Raw genomic sequence first — 24886 nt, forward strand, 5'->3', positions numbered from 1 at the left:
ATGAGATGTGATATCTCAATGCTTATAATACCAAACCTGAGGCCCTTCACATAGCATGAGATGTGATATCCAACGCATTCCCATTCCAATCATGAGTCCATTCCTATAGCATGAGATGTCATATCTCAATGCTTCCAATACCATACCTGAGTCCCTTCCAAAAGGATGAAATGTGATATCTCGATGCTTCTAATACCAAACCTGAGACCCTTCCTATAGCATGAGATGTGATATCCAACTCCTTCCCATTCCAAACCTGAGACCCTTCCTATAGCATTAGAGGTGATATCCAACTACTTCCCATTCCAATCCTGAGACCCTTCCTATAGCATGAGACGTGATACCTCAATGCTTCTAATACCAAGCCTGAGACCCTTCCTATAACATGAGATGTGATATCCAACTCCTTCCCATTCCAAACCTGAGACCCTTCCGGTAGCATGAGATGTGATATCCAACTCATTCCCATTCCAACCCTGAGACCTTTCCTATAGCATGAGATGTTTTATTTCAATGCTTCTATTACCGAACCAGAGACCCTTCCTATAGCATGAGATGTGATATCCAACTCCTTCCCATTCCAAACCTGAGACCCTTCCTATAGCATGATATGTGATATCCAACTCCTTCCCATTCCATTCCTGAGTCCCTTTCTATAACATGAGATGTGATATCTCAATGCTTCTAATACCAAACCTGAGGACCTTCCCATATCATAGATGTGATATCCAACTCCTTCCCATTCCAAACCTGAGACCCTTCCTATAGCAGGAGATGTGATATCTCAATGCTTCTAATACCAAACCTGAGGCCCTTCCCATAGCATGAGATGTGATATCCAATGCCTTCCCATTCCAATCCTGAGTCCCTTCCTATAGCATGAGATGTCATATCTCAATGCTTCTAATACCAAACCTGAGGCCCGTCCCATAGCATGAGATGTGATATTCAACTCCTTCCCATTCCAATCCTGAGACCCTTCCTATAGCATGAGCTGTGATATCTCAATGCTTCTAATACCATTCCTGAGACCCCTCCTATTGCACGAGATGCAATATCCAACTCCTTCCCCTTCCAAACCTGAAACCCTTCCTATAGCATGAGATGTGATATCCAACTCCTTCCCATTCCAAACCTGAGACCCTTCCTATAGCATATGTGATATCCAACTCCTTCCCATTCCATTCCTGAGTCCCTTTCTATAACATGAGATGTGATATCTCAAGCTTCTAATAACAAACCTGAGACCCTTCCTATAGCATGAGGTGTGATATCTCAATGCTTCTAATAAAAGTACCTGAGACCCTTCCTATAGGATGAGATGTGATACCTCAATGCTTCTAATACCAAACCCAAGACACTTCAAATAGGATTAGATGTGATATCCAACTCCTTTCCATTCCAAACCTGAGATCCTATCTGTATCATGAGATTTGATATGTGACTCCTTGCCATTCCTAACCTGAGATACATCCTGTACCATGAGATGAAATATCTCAATGCTTCTATTACCCAACCCGAGACCCTTGCTATAGCATGAGATGTGATATCCAACTCCTTCCCATTCCAAACCTGAGACCCTTCCTATAGAATGAGATGTGATATCCAACTCCTTCCCATTCTGATCCTGTGTCCCTTCCTATAGCAAGAGATGTGATATCTCCATGCTTCTAATACCAAACCTGAGGCCCTTCCTATAGCATGAGATGTGATATCTAACTCCTTCCCATTCCGATCCTGAGACCCTTCCCATAACGTGAGATCTGATAAACAACTCCTTCCATTTCCAAACCTAAGACCCTTCGTATAGTATCAGATGTGGTATCCAACTCCTTCCCATTACAAACGTGAGATCCTACCTGTAGCATGAGATTTGATATCTGACTTCTTGCCATTCCTAACCTGAGATACATCCTGTACCATGAGATGTCATATCTCAATCCTTCGAATCCCAAACGCAAGACCCTTTCAATAGGATGCGATTTGTTATCTCACTCATTCCTATACCAAACCTGCGACCTTTCCTATAGGATAAGATGTGATATCTCAATGCTTCTAATACCAAACCCGAGACACTTCCAATAGGATGAGATTTGATATCTCACTCCTTCCAATACCAAACCCGAAACACAATCTATAGAATGAGATGTGATATCTCAATTCTTCTAATACCAAACCTGAGACCCTTCATATAGCATGAGATTTGATTTCCAACTCCTTCCTATTCTAAACCCGAGACCCTTCCAGTAGCATGAGATGTGATATCCCACTCCTTTCCATTCCAAACCTGAGACACTTCCTGTAGAATGAGATGTGATATACAACTCATTCCTGTTCCAACCCTGAGACCCTTCCTATAGCATGGGATGTGATATGTCAATACTTCTAATACCAAAACGGAGACCCTTCCTATAGCATGAGATGTGATATCCAACTCCTTCCCATTCCAAACCCGAGACCCTTTCTATGCCATAAGATATGATATCCAACTCCTTCCCATTCCAATCCTGAGACCCCTCTGTAGAATGAGAGGTGATATCCACGTCCTTCCCATTCCAAACCTGAGACCCTTCCTGTGGCATGAGATGTGATATCCAACTCCTTCCCATTCCAAACCTGAGAGCCTTTCTATGTCATAAGATGTGATATCCAACTCCTTCCCATTCCAATCATGAGACACTTCCTGTAGCATGAGATGTGGTATCCACCTCCTTCCCATTCCAAACCTGTGACCCTTCCTCTGGCATGAGATGTGATATCCAGCACCTTCCCATTCCAATCCAGAGACGCTTCCGATAGGATGAGATATGATATCTCACTCATTCAATACCAAACCCGAGAACATTAACATAGCCTGAGATATGAAATCTCAATCCTTCCTATTCCAATCCTGAGACCCTTCCTATTGGATGGGATGTGATATCCAACTCCTTTCCATTCTAATCATGAGACTGTTCCTATAGGATGGGATTTGATATCTTAATCCTTCCAATACCAAACCTGAGACCCTTAAAATAGGATGAGATTTGTTATCTCACTTCTTCCAATACCAAACTCGAGACCCTTACTATAGGATGAGATGTGATATCTCAATGCTTCTAATACCAAACCCAAGACACTTCAAATAGGATGAGATCCAACTCTTTCCCATTCAAAACCTGAGATCCTACCTATAGCATGAGATTTGATATCCACCTGCTTCCCATTCCAACCCTGAGACCCTTCCCATAGCATGAGATGTGATATCTCAATGCTTCTATTACCCAACCCGAGACCCTTCCTATACCACCGGATGTGATATCCAACTCCTTCCCATTCCAAACCCGAGACCCTTCCTTTAGCAAGAGATGTGATATCCAACTCCTTCCCATTCCAAACCTGAGATTCTTCCTATAGCATGAAATGTGATATCTAACTCCTTCCCATTCCAATCCTGAGACCCTTCCTATAGCATGAGATGTGATTTCCAACGCCTTCCCATTCCAAAACTGAGAACCTTCCTATAGCATGAGATGTGATATCCAACTCCTTCCCATTCCAAACCAGAGACCCTTACTGTAGCATGAGATGTGATATCCACCTCCTTCTCATTCCAACCCTGAGACCCTTCCTATAGCATGAGATGTGATATTGAACTCCTTCCCATTCCAAACCTGAGACCGTTCCTATAGAATGAGATGTGATATCCAACTCCTTCCCATTCGGATCCTGTGTCCCTTCCTATAGCATGGGATGTGATATCTCAATGCTTCTATTACCCAACCCGGGACCATTCCTATACCATGAGATGTGATATTGAACTCCTTCCCATTCCAAACCTGAGAACGTTCCTATAGACTGAGATGTGATATCCAACTCCTTCCCATTCGGATCCTGTGTCCCTTCCTATAGCATGGGATGTGATATCTCAATGCTTCTATTACCCAACCCGGGACCCTTCCTATACCATGAGATGTGATATTGAACTCCTTCCCATTCCAAACCTGAGACCCTTCCTATAGCATGAGATGTGATATCCAACTCCTTGCCATTCCAAACCTGAGACCCTTCCTATAGCATGAGGTGTGATATCTCAATGCTTCCAATAAAAGTACCTGAGACCCTTCCTATAGGATGAGATGTGATATCCAACTCCTTTCCATTCCAAACCTGAGATTCTACCTGTAGCATGAATTTTGATATCTGACTCCTTGTCATTCCTAACCTGAGATACATCCTGTACCATGAGATGACATATCTCAATACTTCTAATACCAAACCTGAGACCCTTCCTGTAACATGAGATGTGATATCGAACTCCTTCCCATTCCAAACCTGAGACCCTTCCTATAGCATGAGATGTGATATCCAACTCCTTCCCATTCCAAACCAGAGACCCTTCCTGTAGCATGAGATATGATATCCAACTCCTTCCCATTTCAACCCTGAGACCCTTCCTATAGCATGAGATGTGATATCCACCTCCTTCCCATTCCAAACCTGAGACCCTACTATAGCATGAGATGTGATATCCAACTCCTTCCCATTCCAAACCTGAGACCCTTCCTATAGCATGAGATGTGATATCTAACTCCCTCCCATTCCAATCCTGACACCCTTCCTATAGCATTAGATGTGATTTCCAACTCCTTCCCTTTCCAAACCTGAGAACCTTCCTATAGCATGAGATGTGATATCCAACTCCTTCCCATTCCAAACCAGAGACCCTTCCTATAGCATGAGATGTGATATCTAACTCCCTCCCATTCCAATCCTGACACCCTTCCTATAGCATTAGATGTGATTTCCAACTCCTTCCCTTTCCAAACCTGAGAACCTTCCTATAGCATGAGATGTGATATCTACCTCCTTCCCATTCCAACCCGGAGACACTTCCAATAGCATGAGATGTGATATCCAACTCCTTCCCATTCTGATCCTGTGTCCATTCCTATAGCATGAGATGTGACATCTCAATGCTTCCAATACTAAACCTGAGGCCCTTCCCATAGCATGAGATGTGATATTCAACTCCTTCCCATTACAAACCTGAGATCCTACCTGTAGCATGAGATTTGATATCTGACTTCCAGCCAGTCCTAACCTGAGATACAATCTGTACCTAGAGATCTGATATCTCAATGCTTCTAATACCAAACCTGAGACCCTTCCTATAACATGAGATGTGATATCCAATTCCTTCCCATTCCAAATCTGAGACCCTTCCTATAGCATGAGATGTGATATCTCAAGGCTTTTAATACCAAACCTGAAACCCTTCCTATAGCATGAGATTTCATATCCAGCTCCTTCCCATTCCAAACCTGAGACCCTTCCTATTGCATGAGATGTGATTTACAACTCCTTCCCATTCCAAACCTGAGACCCTTCCAATAGCATGAGATGTGATATCTCAATGCTTCTAATACCAAACCTGAGGCCCTTCCCATAGCATGAGATTTGATATCCAACACCTTCCCATTCCAATCCTGAGTCCCTTCCTATAGCATGAGATGTCATATCTCAATACTTCTAATACCAAACCTGAGGCCGTCCCATAGCATGCAATGTGATATTACACTCCTTCCCATTCCAATCCTGATACCCTTCCTATAGCATGAGATGTGATATCCAACTTCTTCTCATTCCAATCTTGAGACCCTTCCTATTGCATGAGATGTGATATCCAACTCCTTCCCATTCAAACCCTGAGACCCATCCTATAGCATGAGATGTAATAGTGCAGTGCTTCTATTACCCAACCCGAGATGTGATATCTCAATGCTGCTAATACCAAACCTGCGACCCTTCCTATAGCATGAGATGTGATATCCAACTCCTTGCCAGTCCAAACCTGAGACCCTTCCTATAGAATGAGGTGTGATATCTCAATGCTTCTAATAAAAGTACCTGAGACCCTTCCTATAGCATGAGATGTGATATCCAACTACTTCCCATTCCAAACCTGAGACCCTTCCTATAGCATGAGAGGTGATATCCAACTCCTTCCCATTCCATTCCTGAGTCCTTCCTATAGCTTGAGATGTGATATCTCAATGCTTTTAATACCAAACTCGAGACCCTTCCTATAGGATGAGCTGTGATAACTCAATGCTTCTAATACCAAACCCAAGACCCTTCCAATAGGAGGAGATTTGATTTCTCACTTCTTCCAATACCATACCTGAGTCCCTTCCAAAAGGATGAGATATGATACCTCAATGCTTCTAATACCAAACCTGAGACCCTTCCTATAACATGAGATGTGATATCCAACTCCTTCCCATTCCAAACCTGAGACCCTTCCGGTAGCATGAGATGAGATATCCAGCACATTCCCATTCCAACCCTGAGACCCTTCCTATAGCATGAGATGTGATATCTCAATGCTTCTATTACCCAACTCGAGACCCTTCCTATAGCATGAGATGTGATATCCAACTCCTTCCAATTCCAAACCTGAGACCCTTCCTATAGCATGAGATATGATTTCCAACTCCTTCCCATTCCAATCCTGAGTCCCTTTCTATAGCATGATATGTGACATCTCAATGCTTCTAATACCAAACCTGAGGCCCTTCCCATATCATAGATGTGATATCCAACTCCTTCCCAATCCAAACTTGAGACCGTTCCTATAGCATGAGATGTGATATCTCAATGCTTCTAATACCAAACCTGAGGCCCTTCCCATAGCATGAGATTTGATATCCAACACCTTCCCATTCCAATCCTGAGTCCCTTCCTATAGCATGAGATGTCATATCTCAATACTTCTAATACCAAACCTGAGGCCGTCCCATAGCATGCAATGTGATATCACACTCCTTCCCATTCCAATCCTGATACCCTTCCTATAGCATGAGATGTGATATCCAACTTCTTCTCATTCCAATCTTGAGACCCTTCCTATTGCATGAGATGTGATATCCAACTCCTTCCCATTCAAACCCTGAGACCCATCCTATAGCATGAGATGTAATAGTGCAGTGCTTCTATTACCCAACCCGAGATGTGATATCTCAATGCTTCTAATACCAAACCTGCGACCCTTCCTATAGCATGAGATGTGATATCCAACTCCTTGCCAGTCCAAACCTGAGACCCTTCCTATAGAATGAGGTGTGATATCTCAATGCTTCTAATAAAAGTACCTGAGACCCTTCCTATAGCATGAGATGTGATATCCAACTACTTCCCATTCCAAACCTGAGACCCTTCCTATAGCATGAGAGGTGATATCCAACTCCTTCCCATTCCATTCCTGAGTCCTTCCTATAGCTTGAGATGTGATATCTCAATGCTTTTAATACCAAACTCGAGACCCTTCCTATAGGATGAGCTGTGATAACTCAATGCTTCTAATACCAAACCCAAGACCCTTCCAATAGGATGAGATTTGATTTCTCACTTCTTCCAATACCATACCTGAGTCCCTTCCAAAAGGATGAGATATGATACCTCAATGCTTCTAATACCAAACCTGAGACCCTTCCTATAACATGAGATGTGATATCCAACTCCTTCCCATTCCAAACCTGAGACCCTTCCGGTAGCATGAGATGAGATATCCAGCACATTCCCATTCCAACCCTGAGACCCTTCCTATAGCATGAGATGTGATATCTCAATGCTTCTATTACCCAACCCGAGACCCTTCCTATAGCATGAGATGTGATATCCAACTCCTTCCAATTCCAAACCTGAGACCCTTCCTATAGCATGAGATGTGATTTCCAACTCCTTCCCATTCCAATCCTGAGTCCCTTTCTATAGCATGATATGTGACATCTCAATGCTTCAAATACCAAACCTGAGGCCCTTCCCATATCATAGATGTGATATCCAACTCCTTCCCAATCCAAACTTGAGACCGTTCCTATAGCATGAGATGTGATATCTCAATGCTTCTAATACCAAACCTGATGCCCTTCCCATAGCATGAGATGTGATATCCAACGCCTTCCCATTCCAATCCTGAGTTCCTTCCTATAGCATGAGATGTCATATCTCAATGCTTCTTTTTTTTTAAACTTCTTTTTATTATTAGGCAGCATGGCAGCATAACAACAGGCGAACAGCGCCCAGCAAATATAGATTAACATTACAGTTCATGATATGGTCACATAAAGATTACATACAATATGATACAGGCACAGAGATTCAATCCACATATGAGGGGAAGTAGTCAAACCAAGCGACACGGGAGGAGCTCTCAGACCAGTGAGAAAGGGGGGGGTGGTGGGGGATCCACCGGGAATATGCCAGACTAGTGAGAAGGAGCAGGCGGGGAAGCCACCGGAGAGGTGACGAGGTCGGACATGTAGGAGCGGAACCCAAGCCAGATGTCCCTAGGTCTGGAGTGAGTGGGTTGCATGTTTGCCCAAGTTTCCTCGGTGTCAGAGGCCCAAGTGACCGCCCTCAGCCATTGGGCATGCGTGGGGGGAGAGGGGCGAAGCCAGCAGAGCAAGATGGACCGAACCGCTAAGAGCATGCAGAGGCCGGCCAGCTTCCTGGAATTTCGAGGAAGGCCCGGGAGGTCGTGAAAAAGGCACAATGCAGGGGAAGGATCGATGGGGTGATCGAGCACAGCGGAAACCGTTGAACAAACCATACCCCAAAACTGTGAGAGGCGGGGGCAGGACCAGATCATGTGGATGTAGTCCGCATCGACATGCCCGCAGCGGGGACAGCTAGATGAACGCTCGCTGGACATGCGATGCAGTCTGGCCGGGGTGTAGTGGAACCTGTGCAACACTTTAAACTGAATAAGTTTAAATCGGGAGTTAAAGGACACCCGGTGAGTGCGGTCGCATAAATGTGCCCAGCGATCGTCCGATATCTCTACCCCCAAGTCTTCCTCCCAGGACCCCCTAAGTTTAGCAAATCCTGGAAAGGATCTGGACTGTAGCATGGAGTACAACCTGGAGATTTTGCCTTTCATGGGTGAAGGGGAAGTGAGCTCCTCAATGGCCGGGTCGTCTGGTGGTAACGCAGGGAATGTTTGATAGCTGCGCTTAAGGGTCCTTCGGAGAGACGCGTATTGAAGCCAGACGCTCCGGTCACTTCTCAAGGGTAGGGGGAGATCAGCCCACTCAATGAATGTGCCCTGGTCAAACACGTCCCGCAACAGCTCGTAGCCTGCCTCGGCCCAGCGACGAACGGTAGATGGTGCAACCTGAGGAACCCCCGGGAGGAAGTTCCAGAGAGGAAGGTTGCCGTGGAAAGCCTGGGTTACTCCGAGCAGTTTCCATGTTTTGGGCAATGCCAGGGATGTGCAGGCGACCGGACTCTGTGAGTCCAGTACCTGAGGAGCGGGTTGAATAAGTAATGAGCGGATTTCGCGGTCACAAACCGCCAACCTCTCGAGCCGGACATGAGGGGGGGGGTCAGTTGTGTCGAACCAATACGAGACATATTGAATTTGAGATACCAACCAATATCTGAGAAAATCCAGAGCCCCGAAGCCCCCCCTAGCCATGGAGGTGGACAAGGTCTCATATTTAAGTCGAACCGCCCCCGAGTGCCAGAGGAAGGAGGTAATTGTGCGAGTCAAGTCTCGGAAAAAGTCTGCGCCTGGCCACAAGGGTACGTTGGCAAACCTGTAGAGCAACTGAGGTAGCACCACCATTTTCAGTAGACCCATTCTGCCCGCAAGAGAGATCGGGAGCTTGTCCCAGGCTGCAACCTTAACGGACAAATGTGAAAGGTACTTCCGAAAGTTCTCTTCGAGGGTCAGTGTCTGTTGACGCGTCACCTCTACTCCCAGGTAGGTGAATGCCGATTGAGCCCAAGTGAATCCCAGAGTGTCAGGAGGGGGAAGAGTGCACTCGGTGAGTGGGAAGAGGGTGGATTTCGAGCAGTTCACCCTGAGGCCCGAGACCCGACCAAAGTAGATGATATCCTCAAGGACCGGAGACAAGTTAAGAGATGGGGAGCGGATGAACAGCAACGCGTCATCCGCGTATAGGGAAACTATGTCTGCCTTCCCGGCAGAACGGAGGCCCCTGTGAGAATGGCGGTGACGAAGCATGTCCGCAAACGGCTCCATGGCAACCGCAAAAACCAAGGGAGAGAATGGACACCCCTGCCTTGTTCCCCTGGCGATCCCAAAGAGAGGAGAACAGTGGTCGCCCGTGCGGACTCTAGCCACAGGAAACGAATAAAGTAGCCTGACCCAAGAGAGAAAGGAGGGACCAAATTTACAGTTTTCGAGAACCCGCCAGAGGAATTGCCACGATACCGAATCGAAGGCCTTTTGCATGTCCAACGTGGCCGCCACAGCCGAAGTCTCCGGGCTAATTCTGTCAATTATGTTGAATATACGCCTCAGGTTCAAGGAAGTAGACCGCCCCGGAACAAAGCCCGCTTGATCGGGGTGAATGATGGATGGAAGGATGGGAGCTAACCTTAGGGCCAGGGCTTTTGCTTATATTTTGGCGTCGCAATTTATGAGGGAGAGTGGGCGGTACGAACCACAACGTGAAGGGGGTTTACCAGCCTTTAACAATACCGTGATCGTGGCCTCACGCAGTGAGGGGGGGAACATGCCTGTCTCCACCGACTCCTCCCACACTGCCAACAAGTGGGGAAGGAGAAGTGCCTTATAGGACTTATAAAATTCAACTGGGATACCGTCCGACCCGGGAGCCTTCCCGGAGGATAAGGAATCGATAGCGTCGGAGAGCTCCTCCTGCTTAAGCGCAGAGTCGAGAGAGCCCGAGGCCTCAGGGGATAATGTTGCCAACGGAAGGGAGTCGAGAAAAGAGTCAATCTCCTCCACTGACACCTCGTCTGAGTTGGAGTATAGGGACCCGTAAAAGTTGAAAAATTCCGTGTTGACGTCCCGGGAGGAGACAGCCAAGGAGCCGTCCGGTCTCTCAATCCCGGGAATGTGTGGGGAACCTGTCTCGTGCCGGATCAACCTCGCGAGGAAGCGGCCAGGGCGTTCGCCCTCACCGTATTTCCGTGCGATGCCTGGGTTATCCAGAAACTTCTGTTCACGGTCGGCTAGGGAACGAAACGTGTCCAGCTCCTCCCCGATGGCAGCTAGGTTACCCGTGGTAGAATCGAGCGAACACGCAGCCTCCAGTGACGACAACCTAGCTTCACTCAAGGCTATATCTCTCCGAATTGACTTAAGAACCCCGTTTTCCTTGGAGAGTGCAATCCCCCTGACATAGGCCTTAAAAGATTCCCACAGTGTGGCAAGCGATGATACCGAGCCCGTGTTCAGCTCGAAGAACTCCACGATTGAGTCCTCGAGCTCGGAGTGGAACTCTGGATCGAGCAGGGCTAGGGGTTTCAATCTCCAGCAGCGGGACCGGCCAGGATCGGGGGCCCAACTCACGGTGATGGTCACTGGAGAGTGGTCGGACAAGGTTCTGGGTAAAATCATTAGTTGTTTCACGTCCTTGACCAAGATATTGGAGATCACCCAGCGGTCAATGCGGGAGTATGAATCGTGGACTGAGGAATAGAATGAGTAGATGCGGGAATCGGGGTAGAAGAATCTCCATGCATCCACCATGGCCAACCGGGGCAGGGATGATAATGCAGCATAGGCTGCCCTGGAAAGATGACGGGGCTTGGACCCAGATCTATCAAGGGCTACATCGAAGATAGTATTGAAGTCACCCCCCCAGAGAATTGGTACAAGGGGGAAGCCATCTAGGAGAGACGTGATCTGTCTGTAGAACTCCGGGTCATCGAGATTGGGGCCATAAATATTCAACAAGACCACCTCCCTCCCTTGAAGCGCAGCGTGTAACAGAACATACCTGCCCAGGGGGTCAACGTGTGAGGAGAAGAGAGTGAACCGGAGGCTCTTATGAATGAGAGTCATGACCCCACGACTTTGAGTCGAGTAGTCTGTGAAGAATCTATGAGAGCCCCAGGTCCTGGCAAATCGGACGCATTGGGCTGATCTAGCGTGTGTCTCCTGCAAAAAGAGGATCTTGGACCCATGGCGCTCGGCCTGCAGCTGGAGTTGTCTCATCTTTCTATAATTCCCCAACCCCCGTACATTCCAACTCATAAAGGTTAAGTCTTCTCAGCCATAGATGTGGTAGTGGTAGAGTCGAAAAAGGTGACCAGGACCACTGGGTGTGTGCTGCGCCACGGTCCGCCTTCACTGCCAGTGCCAATTTTCTAACAATAACACCCCTAACATGTCCCACCCCCACCCACATCCCCCTCCCAAACAGAGGAATGACAATCCCAAACCCCTTCAGCCAAAACCAAACTAGCGGCATCATCGCCTGGGGGCCTGTAGGCCGTGCTGACCGCAGCGCTCCGGGCTGCAGCGGAACCAGTATAGCTCGAGGTGCAACTGCAATAACTTATACAACTGAGGAAAGGCATTTTGCATTTAGCAGTATAGCACATAGTTGAGATAAGAGGAGAATCTTGAACAAGTCGAATCCGGGAAAGAGGATCAATGCGGCATCAGTACAGGGGGAAGGCCGGGCCCGGCCGCCCCCCAAACGGCCCAGAGGGGGAAGCTGCAAGACTGTAGATAGAAGGGGGAAGTCAACCTGGGAAGTGTTCCTCAGTAAACTTGGAAGCCTCCTCCGGGATCGTGAATGTAACTTAGAGAGGGTATCTTGCACTCCGCAGTGTGGCACATCGTTGAGATGAAAGGAGAGTTTGAACAAGCCGAATCCGAGAAAGAGGATCAATGCGGTGCCAATGACGGAGAAGGGCCGGACACGGCCGCCCCCCGCAGGGCTCGAAGGGGAAGCTGCTGAGTTGTGTGCAAGAGAAGGGAGAAAGTCAGCCCGGGAAGTGTTCGTCAATGAACTTGGAGGCCTCCTCCGGGATCGTGAAGAAGAACACCTGATTTGCATGTTCTATGCGCAGTTTGGCAGGGTAGAGCATGGCATATTTAATGGAGTGATCTCGCAATCTCCGCTTCACATCCTGGAAGGTCCTGCGCTCACGTTGGACGGCAGCCGAGAAATCGGGGTAAAGATGAATCCTCGCACCCCCCAATAAGAGCTCGCCCTTGTCCCTTGCAGCTCTGAGTAGGGTATCGCGATCCCGGTAGTTCAGGACTCGGGCGATGATGGGGCGAGGCGGGGCCCCGGGTCTGGGTTTTGCAGTAAGGGCACGGTGCGCCCGCTCAATAGCGAAGTGGGGGGAGAGCTTGGGCGAATCCAGGAGAGACATTAATGTGTGTTCAACGAAGTCCTCCATTGGCTCGTGCACCTCGTTCTCAGGGACCCCGATGATGCGGAGGTTATTGCGTCGTGAGCGGGACTCCAAGTCCTCGTTCTTCTTCTCCACCACGAGGACTCGGTTCGAGAGGGCGACAACCTCGGAGCGCAGTGCCCCCAATGCATCCTCGGCGGAGCCAACCCGTGTCTCGACCTCCGACACGCGGCTGTCGGTCCTCTCGATGTGGGCTTTGATTGAGGATATTGTGCCGTTCATATCGTCCAGTTTCGAATGTAGGGCAGAGAAACCCTCCCTGATAAAGTCCATCATGCCCTGGGCCTCAGGCACCGCCGCCGGTGACGACACCACCGGGGCCTGTTCAGTGGGGTCCTCCGGGGATCTCGCAGCTGCCCTCGCAAACATGTTAATGGAGCTCTGCTTCCTCGCGCCCCCCTTGGTCATTTTGCCAGTGACGATGGATGAGTGGGGTGAAGGGGAGCCGTCAGTAGCCCCGAGAAGGCGACAAGGGGGAACCCAGGCCGTGAAAGACAACAATCCAAGTAGGGTGCGTGACAAGTGAGGGAAGCCGGGGGTATCGTGGCCACGAGGCTATGCCGGAGAGGTGTAGGCCGCGGGCACCCGCCCGATCAGGAAGGTGTGGGAGATACCCAGAGCTGGGAAGGTAGGGACCCGCGGTATTAACGGATCCCTTCTGCAGAGTGTCGCTCCGGGTGGAGTGGCAACAGCCTCCAGAGAAATGAGAGGGGGAGAGGCCAGCCCCCAGTGCACGGTAGGGCCAAGCAGAGCGAGGGATTCAAGCCGAGGTGGTCACAGTATAGGGCTGGTGTAGATCGAGCCGCCCCCCAAGGGGGGGGGGGAGAGCAAGAGCTGCGGTTCAATACAGGAGAGCCAGGGAGGGCAGGGCTCACCGGGTAGAGCTGTACATCGTTGCCCGCGGGCCTCGGAGCCCCTCGCCGCAGAGAGCAAGACCCGCCAAGGAGGGGCGGTTTCAGAGAGCCGGGGCAGGGCGGCAGCGGGTCCGGCAGATCAGTAGAGCCCCCCCGGCCCACACCCGGGGGCCGTGCCGCCCCCACCCGCACAGGGCTCGCAGGCGGCGGAGGAAGAGTAGAAGGTCACCAAGCTGGGCCGAGGGTTCAGCCCGGGTAGTCAACCAGGCGCGGCAAGGGCGGCACACCCCAGCCCGTCCAGCACCAGGGGGAATGAGAGCCCGGTCCCCCCGGCCGACCGCGGCGGGAGGGGGAGCCCCGCACGGCCCCAGGCGGGTCCGCTCGGCAGCCGATCACAAGGACACCCACACAGGAGAGGGGCGGCCCAGCAGGGCCCGAGGTCCGCAGGAGCACCAAGGCGGCCGGCGCGGGACCCCCCGCGGCAAGTATCCGGACACCGGGGGGGGGGAGATGCTCCGGCGACCCCACCGCAGGCCGAGGAAGTCCTCCAGGAAGGGCAATGTAGATGTAGTATGCAGCCGAGGGGGAGAGCGCCGCAGGTCCGACGTCCCTCCAGGGACAAGGGGGCAGCCCGCCCCAGACCCCTCCGTCCCAATCGGAGCAGCCGCGCAGCCGGTGGATCACATTCCCGGGGCTCCGACGACAAGATCGCCAACAGGATCGAGGCGCGCCGGCCCCCGCCGATGCCCGGTAGATGTGAAAGGCAGCGCCGCAGGGCCTCGGGCGGGAACGACACCCACCGCCCGGGCCTAGTTTTAGGCGCGCAGGAGCTCCGTAGGCGGGGGGATGGGCGCTACGGAGTCGGGGAATGTCCCCCCCGGCTCCGAATCAAAGCAGGATTGGCACCGCAGGATCACCGGAGCCGCAGCAAAAGAATCGTGCACTCCGTGCACGGCGGCAGATAGGGAAAGTGCCAAAAAGCAGGATTATGAGGTCCGCTCGCCGCGGAGCTCACGCATCAAGCGGCCATCTTGCTCGGCGCACAACAGCGCCCCCCATATCTCAATGCTTCTAATACCAATCCTGAGGCCCGTCCCATAGCATGAGATGTGATATTCAACTCCTTCCCATTCCAATCCTGAGACCCTTCCTATAGCATGAGATGTGATATCTCAATGCTTCTAATACCAATCCTGAGACCCCTCCTATAGCACGAGATGTGATATCCAACTCCTTCCCCTTCCAAACCTGAAACCCTTCCTATAGCATCAGATGTGATATCCAACTCCTTCCCATTCCAAACCAGAGAAGCTTCCTTTAGCATGAGATGTGATATCCAACTCCTTCCCATTCCATCACTGAAAACCTTCCTATAGCATGAGATGTTATAACTCAGTTCTTCTATTACCCAACCCGAGAAGTGATATCTCAATGCTTCTAATACCAAACCTGAGACCCTCCTATAGCACGAGATGTGATATCCAACTCCTTCTAATAAAAGTACCTGAGACCCTTCCTATAGGATGAGATGTGATACCTCAATGCTTCTAATACCAAACCCAAGACACTTCAAATAGGATGAGATGTGATATCCAACTCCATTCGATTCCAAATCTGAGATCTTATCTGTAACATGAGATTTGATATGTGACTCCTTGTCATTCCTAACCTGAGATACGTCCTGTACCATGAGATGATATATCTCAATGCTTCTAATACCAAACATGAGACCCTTCCTATACCACGGGATGTGTTATCCAACTCCTTCCCATTCCAAACCTGAGACCGTTCCTATAGCATCAGATGTGATATCCAACTCCTTCCCATTCCAAACCAGAGAAGCTTCCTTTAGCATGAGATGTGATATCCAACTCCTTCCCATTCCATCACTGAGACCCTTCCTATAGCATGAGATGTTATAACTCAGTGCTTCTATTACCCAACCCGAGATGTGATATCTCAATGCTTCTAATTCCAAAGCTGAGACCCTTCCTATAGCATGAGGTGTGATATCTCAATGCTTCTAATAAAAGTACCTGAGACCCTTCCTATAGCATGAGATGTGATATCCAACTCCTTCCCATTCCAAACCTGAGACCCATCCTATAGCTTGAGATGTGATATCTCAATGCTTCTAATACCAAACCCAAGACCTTTCCAATAGGATGAGATTTGATTTCTCACTTCTTCCAGTACCATACCTGAGTCCCTTCCAAAAGGATGAGATGTGATACCTCAATGCTTCTAATAACAAACCTGAGACCCTTCCTATAACATGAGATGTGATATTCAACTCATTCCCATTCCAATCCTGAGACCCTTCCTATAGCACGAGATGTGATATCCACCTCCTTCCCATTCCAAACCTGAGACCCTTCCTATAGCATGAGAGGTGATATCCAACTCCTTCCCATTCCATTCTTGAGTCCTTCCTATAGCTTGAGATGTGATATCTCAATGCTTTTAATACCAAACTCGAGACCCCTCCTATAGGATGAGCTGTGATAACTCAATGCTTCTAATACCAAACCCAAGACCCTTCCAATAGGAGGAGATTTGATTTCTCACTTCTTCCAATACCATACCTGAGTCCCTTCCAAAAGGATGAGATATGATAACTCAATGCTTCTAATACCAAACCTGAGACCCTTCCTATAACATGAGATGTGATATCCAACTCCTTCCCATTCCAAACCTGAGACCCTTCCGGTAGCATGAGATGAGATATCCAGCACATTCCCATTCCAACCCTGAGACCCTTCCTATAGCATGAGATGTGATATCTCAATGCTTCTATTACCCAACTCGAGACCCTTCCTATAGCATGAGATGTGATATCCAACTCCTTCCAATTCCAAACCTGAGACCCTTCCTATAGCATGAGATGTGATTTCCAACTCCTTCCCATTCCAATCCTGAGTCCCTTTCTATAGCATGATATGTGACATCTCAATGCTTCTAATACCAAACCTGAGGCCCTTCCCATATCATAGATGTGATATCCAACTCCTTCCCAATCCAAACTTGAGACCGTTCCTATAGCATGAGATTTGATATCTCAATGCTTCTAATACCAAACCTGAGGCCCTTCCCATAGCATGAGATTTGATATCCAGCACCTTCCCATTCCAATCCTGAGTCCCTTCCTATAGCATGAGATGTCATATCTCAATACTTCTAATACCAAACCTGAGGCCGTCCCATAGCATGCAATGTGATATCACACTCCTTCCCATTCCAATCCTGATACCCTTCCTATAGCATGAGATGTGATATCCAACTTCTTCTCATTCCAATCTTGAGACCCTTCCTATTGCATGAGATGTGATATCCAACTCCTTCCCATTCAAACCCTGAGGCCCATCCTATAGCATGAGATGTAATAGTGCAGTGCTTCTATTACCCAACCCGAGATGTGATATCTCAATGCTTCTAATACCAAACCTGCGACCCTTCCTATAGCATGAGATGTGATATCCAACTCCTTGCCAGTCCAAACCTGAGACCCTTCCTATAGAATGAGGTGTGATATCTCAATGCTTCTAATAAAAGTACCTGAGACCCTTCCTATAGCATGAGATGTGATATCCAACTACTTCCCATTCCAAACCTAAGACCCTTCCTATAGCATGAGAGGTGATATCCAACTCCTTCCCATTCCATTCCTGAGTCCTTCCTATAGCTTGAGATGTGATATCTCAATGCTTTTAATACCAAACTCGAGACCCTTCCTATAGGATGAGCTGTGATAACTCAATGCTTCTAATACCAAACCCAAGACCCTTCCAATAGGATGAGATTTGATTTCTCACTTCTTCCAATACCATACCTGAGTCCCTTCCAAAAGGATGAGATATGATACCTCAATGCTTCTAATACCAAACCTGAGACCCTTCCTATAACATGAGATGTGATATCCAACTCCTTCCCATTCCAAACCTGAGACCCTTCCGGTAGCATGAGATGAGATATCCAGCACATTCCCATTCCAACCCTGAGACCCTTCCTATAGCATGAGATGTGATATCTCAATGCTTCTATTACCCAACCCGAGACCCTTCCTATAGCATGAGATGTGATATCCAACTCCTTCCAATTCCAAACCTGAGACCCTTCCTATAGCATGAGATGTGATTTCCAACTCCTTCCCATTCCAATCCTGAGTCCCTTTCTATAGCATGATATGTGACATCTCAATGCTTCAAATACCAAACCTGAGGCCCTTCCCATATCATAGATGTGATATCCAACTCCTTCCCAATCCAAACTTGAGACCGTTCCTATAGCATGAGATGTGATATCTCAATGCTTCTAATACCAAACCTGATGCCCTTCCCATAGCATGAGATGTGATATCCAACGCCTTCCCATTCCAATCCTGAGTTCCTTCCTATAGCATGAGATGTCATATCTCAATGCTTCTAATACCAAACCTGAGGCCCGTCCCATAGCATGAGATGTGATATTCAACTCCTTCCCATTCCAATCCTGAGACCCTTCCTATAGCATGAGATGTGATATCTCAATGCTTCTAATACCAATCCTGAGACCCCTCCTATAGCACGAGATGTGATATCCAACTCCTTCCCCTTCCAAACCTGAAACCCTTCCTATAGCATCAGATGTGATATCCAACTCCTTCCCATTCCAAACCAGAGAAGCTTCCTTTAGCATGAGATGTGATATCCAACTCCTTCCCATTCCATCACTGAAACCCTTCCTATAGCATGAGATGTTATAACTCAGTTCTTCTATTACCCAACCCGAGATGTGATATCTCAATGCTTCTAATACCAAACCTGAGACCCTCCTATAGCACGAGATGTGATATCCAACTCCTTCTAATAAAAGTACCTGAGACCCTTCCTATAGGATGAGATGTGATACCTCAATGCTTCTAATACCAAACCCAAGACACTTCAAATAGGATGAGATGTGATATCCTACTCAATTCCATTCCAAACCTGAGATCTTATCTGTAACATGAGATTTGATATGTGACTCCTTGTCATTCCTAACCTGAGATACGTCCTGTACCATGAGATGATATATCTCAATGCTTCTAATACCAAACATGAGACCCTTCCTATACCACGGGATGTGATATCCAACTCCTTCCCATTCCAAACCTGAGACCGTTCCTATAGCATCAGATGTGATATCCAACTCCTTCCCATTCCAAACCAGAGAAGCTTCCTTTAGCATGAGATGTGATATCCTACTCCTTCCCATTCCATCACTGAGACCCTTCCTATAGCATGAGATGTTATAACTCAGTGCTTCTATTACCCAACCCGAGATGTGATATCTCAATGCTTCTAATTCCAAAGCTGAGACCCTTCCTATAGCATGAGGTGTGATATCTCAATGCTTCTAATAAAAGTACCTGAGACCCTTCCTATAGCATGAGATGTGATATCCAACTCCTTCCCATTCCAAACCTGAGACCCATCCTATAGCTTGAGATGTGATATCTCAATGCTTCTAATACCAAACCCAAGACCTTTCCAATAGGATGAGATTTGATTTCTCACTTCTTCCAGTACCATACCTGAGTCCCTTCCAAAAGGATGAGATGTGATACCTCAATGCTTCTAATAACAAACCTGAGACCCTTCCTATAACATGAGATGTGATATTCAACTCATTCCCATTCCAATCCTGAGACCCTTCCTATAGCACGAGATGTGATATCCACCTCCTTCCCATTCCAAACCTGAGACCCTTCCTATAGCATGAGAGGTGATATCCAACTCCTTCCCATTCCATTCCTGAGTCCTTCCTATAGCTTGAGATGTGATATCTCAATGCTTTTAATACCAAACTCGAGACCCTTCCTATAGGATGAGCTGTGATAACTCAATGCTTCTAATACCAAACCCAAGACCCTTCCAATAGGAGGAGATTTGATTTCTCACTTCTTCCAATACCATACCTGAGTCCCTTCCAAAAGGATGAGATATGATACCTCAATGCTTCTAATACCAAACCTGAGACCCTTCCTATAACATGAGATGTGATATCCAACTCCTTCCCATTCCAAACCTGAGACCCTTCCGGTAGCATGAGATGAGATATCCAGCACATTCCCATTCCAACCCTGAGACCCTTCCTATAGCATGAGATGTGATATCTCAATGCTTCTATTACCCAACTCGAGACCCTTCCTATAGCATGAGATGTGATATCCAACTCCTTCCAATTCCAAACCTGAGACCCTTCCTATAGCATGAGATGTGATTTCCAACTCCTTCCCATTCCAATCCTGAGTCCCTTTCTATAGCATGATATGTGACATCTCAATGCTTCTAATACCAAACCTGAGGCCCTTCCCATATCATAGATGTGATATCCAACTCCTTCCCAATCCAAACTTGAGACCGTTCCTATAGCATGAGATGTGATATCTCAATGCTTCTAATACCAAACCTGAGGCCCTTCCCATAGCATGAGATTTGATATCCAGCACCTTCCCATTCCAATCCTGAGTCCCTTCCTATAGCATGAGATGTCATATCTCAATACTTCTAATACCAAACCTGAGGCCGTCCCATAGCATGCAATGTGATAGCACACTCCTTCCCATTCCAATCCTGATACCCTTCCTATAGCATGAGATGTGATATCCAACTTCTTCTCATTCCAATCTTGAGACCCTTCCTATTGCATGAGATGTGATATCCAACTCCTTCCCATTCAAACCCTGAGACCCATCCTATAGCATGAGATGTAATAGTGCAGTGCTTCTGTTACCCAACCCGAGATGTGATATCTCAATGCTTCTAATACCAAACCTGCGACCCTTCCTATAGCATGAGATGTGATATCCAACTCCTTGCCAGTCCAAACCTGAGACCCTTCCTATAGAATGAGGTGTGATATCTCAATGCTTCTAATAAAAGTACCTGAGACCCTTCCTATAGCATGAGATGTGATATCCAACTACTTCCCATTCCAAACCTGAGACCCTTCCTATAGCATGAGAGGTGATATCCAACTCCTTCCCATTCCATTCCTGAGTCCTTCCTATAGCTTGAGATGTGATATCTCAATGCTTTTAATACCAAACTCGAGACCCTTCCTATAGGATGAGCTGTGATAACTCAATGCTTCTAATACCAAACCCAAGACCCTTCCAATAGGATGAGATTTGATTTCTCACTTCTTCCAATACCATACCTGAGTCCCTTCCAAAAGGATGAGATATGATACCTCAATGCTTCTAATACCAAACCTGAGACCCTTCCTATAACATGAGATGTGATATCCAACTCCTTCCCATTCCAAACCTGAGACCCTTCCGGTAGCATGAGATGAGATATCCAGCACATTCCCATTCCAACCCTGAGACCCTTCCTATAGCATGAGATGTGATATCTCAATGCTTCTATTACCCAACCTGAGACCCTTCCTATAGCATGAGATGTGATATCCAACTCCTTCCAATTCCAAACCTGAGACCCTTCCTATAGCATGAGATGTGATTTCCAACTCCTTCCCATTCCAATCCTGAGTCCCTTTCTATAGCATGATATGTGACATCTCAATGCTTCAAATACCAAACCTGAGGCCCTTCCCATATCATAGATGTGATATCCAACTCCTTCCCAATCCAAACTTGAGACCGTTCCTATAGCATGAGATGTGATATCTCAATGCTTCTAATACCAAACCTGATGCCCTTCCCATAGCATGAGATGTGATATCCAACGCCTTCCCATTCCAATCCTGAGTTCCTTCCTATAGCATGAGATGTCATATCTCAATGCTTCTAATACCAAACCTGAGGCCCGTCCCATAGCATGAGATGTGATATTCAACTCCTTCCCATTCCAATCCTGAGACCCTTCCTATAGCATGAGATGTGATATCTCAATGCTTCTAATACCAATCCTGAGACCCCTCCTATAGCACGAGATGTGATATCCAACTCCTTCCCCTTCCAAACCTGAAACCCTTCCTATAGCATCAGATGTGATATCCAACTCCTTCCCATTCCAAACCAGAGAAGCTTCCTTTAGCATGAGATGTGATATCCAACTCCTTCCCATTCCATCACTGAAAACCTTCCTATAGCATGAGATGTTATAACTCAGTTCTTCTATTACCCAACCCGAGATGTGATATCTCAATGCTTCTAATACCAAACCTGAGACCCTCCTATAGCACGAGATGTGATATCCAACTCCTTCTAATAAAAGTACCTGAGACCCTTCCTATAGGATGAGATGTGATACCTCAATGCTTCTAATACCAAACCCAAGACACTTCAAATAGGATGAGATGTGATATCCAACTCCATTCCATTCCAAATCTGAGATCTTATCTGTAACATGAGATTTGATATGTGACTCCTTGTCATTCCTAACCTGAGATACGTCCTGTACCATGAGATGATATATCTCAATGCTTCTAATACCAAACATGAGACCCTTCCTATACCACGGGATGTGTTATCCAACTCCTTCCCATTCCAAACCTGAGACCGTTCCTATAGCATCAGATGTGATATCCAACTCCTTCCCATTCCAAACCAGAGAAGCTTCCTTTAGCATGAGATGTGATATCCAACTCCTTCCCATTCCATCACTGAGACCCTTCCTATAGCATGAGATGTTATAACTCAGTGCTTCTATTACCCAACCCGAGATGTGATATCTCAATGCTTCTAATTCCAAAGCTGAGACCCTTCCTATAGCATGAGGTGTGATATCTCAATGCTTCTAATAAAAGTACCTGAGACCCTTCCTATAGCATGAGATGTGATATCCAACTCCTTCCCATTCCAAACCTGAGACCCATCCTATAGCTTGAGATGTGATATCTCAATGCTTCTAATACCAAACCCAAGACCTTTCCAATAGGATGAGATTTGATTTCTCACTTCTTCCAGTACCATACCTGAGTCCCTTCCAAAAGGATGAGATGTGATACCTCAATGCTTCTAATAACAAACCTGAGACCCTTCCTATAACATGAGATGTGATATTCATCTCATTCCCATTCCAATCCTGAGACCCTTCCTATAGCACGAGATGTGATATCCACCTCCTTCCCATTTCAAACCTGAGACCCTTCCTATAGCATGAGAGGTGATATCCAACTCCTTCCCATTCCATTCCTGAGTCCTTCCTATAGCTTGAGATGTGATATCTCAATGCTTTTAATACCAAACTCGAGACCCTTCCTATAGGATGAGCTGTGATAACTCAATGCTTCTAATACCAAACCCAAGACCCTTCCAATAGGAGGAGATTTGATTTCTCACTTCTTCCAATACCATACCTGAGTCCCTTCCAAAAGGATGAGATATGATACCTCAATGCTTCTAATACCAAACCTGAGACCCTTCCTATAACATGAGATGTGATATCCAACTCCTTCCCATTCCAAACCTGAGACCCTTCCGGTAGCATGAGATGAGATATCCAGCACATTCCCATTCCAACCCTGAGACCCTTCCTATAGCATGAGATGTGATATCTCAATGCTTCTATTACCCAACTCGAGACCCTTCCTATAGCATGAGATGTGATTTCCAACTCCTTCCCATTCCAATCCTGAGTCCCTTTCTGTAGCATGATATGTGACATCTCAATGCTTCTAATACCAAACCTGAGGCCCTTCCCATATCATAGATGTGATATCCAACTCCTTCCCAATCCAAACTTGAGACCGTTCCTATAGCATGAGATGTGATATCTCAATGCTTCTAATACCAAACCTGAGGCCCTTCCCATAGCATGAGATTTGATATCCAGCACCTTCCCATTCCAATCCTGAGTCCCTTCCTATAGCATGAGATGTCATATCTCAATACTTCTAATACCAAACCTGAGGTCGTCCCATAGCATGCAATGTGATATCACACTCCTTCCCATTCCAATCCTGATACCCTTCCTATAGCATGAGATGTGATATCCAACTTCTTCTCATTCCAATCTTGAGACCCTTCCTATTGCATGAGATGTGGTATCCAACTCCTTCCCATTCAAACCCTGAGACCCATCCTATAGCATGAGATGTAATAGTGCAGTGCTTCTATTACCCAACCCGAGATGTGATATCTCAATGCTTCTAATACCAAACCTGCGACCCTTCCTATAGCATGAGATGTGATATCCAACTCCTTGCCAGTCCAAACCTGAGACCCTTCCTATAGAATGAGGTGTGATATCTCAATGCTTCTAATAAAAGTACCTGAGACCCTTCCTATAGCATGAGATGTGATATCCAACTACTTCCCATTCCAAACCTGAGACCCCTCCTATAGCATGAGAGGTGATATCCAACTCCTTCCCATTCCATTCCTGAGTCCTTCCTATAGCTTGAGATGTGATATCTCAATGCTTTTAATACCAAACTCGAGACCCTTCCTATAGGATGAGCTGTGATAACTCAATGCTTCTAATACCAAACCCAAGACCCTTCCAATAGGATGAGATTTGATTTCTCACTTCTTCCAATACCATACCTGAGTCCCTTCCAAAAGGATGAGATATGATACCTCAATGCTTCTAATACCAAACCTGAGACCCTTCCTATAACATGAGATGTGATATCCAACTCCTTCCCATTCCAAACCTGAGACCCTTCCGGTAGCATGAGATGAGATATCCAGCACATTCCCATTCCAACCCTGAGACCCTTCCTATAGCATGAGATGTGATATCTCAATGCTTCTATTACCCAACCCGAGACCCTTCCTATAGCATGAGATGTGATATCCAACTCCTTCCAATTCCAAACCTGAGACCCTTCCTATAGCATGAGATGTGATTTCCAACTCCTTCCCATTCCAATCCTGAGTCCCTTTCTATAGCATGATATGTGACATCTCA

Source organism: Ambystoma mexicanum, chromosome 5q (assembly GCF_040938575.1).
Source record: "Ambystoma mexicanum isolate Mex_15411 chromosome 5q, UKY_AmexF1_1, whole genome shotgun sequence".
Lineage (NCBI taxonomy): Eukaryota > Metazoa > Chordata > Amphibia > Caudata > Ambystomatidae > Ambystoma > Ambystoma mexicanum.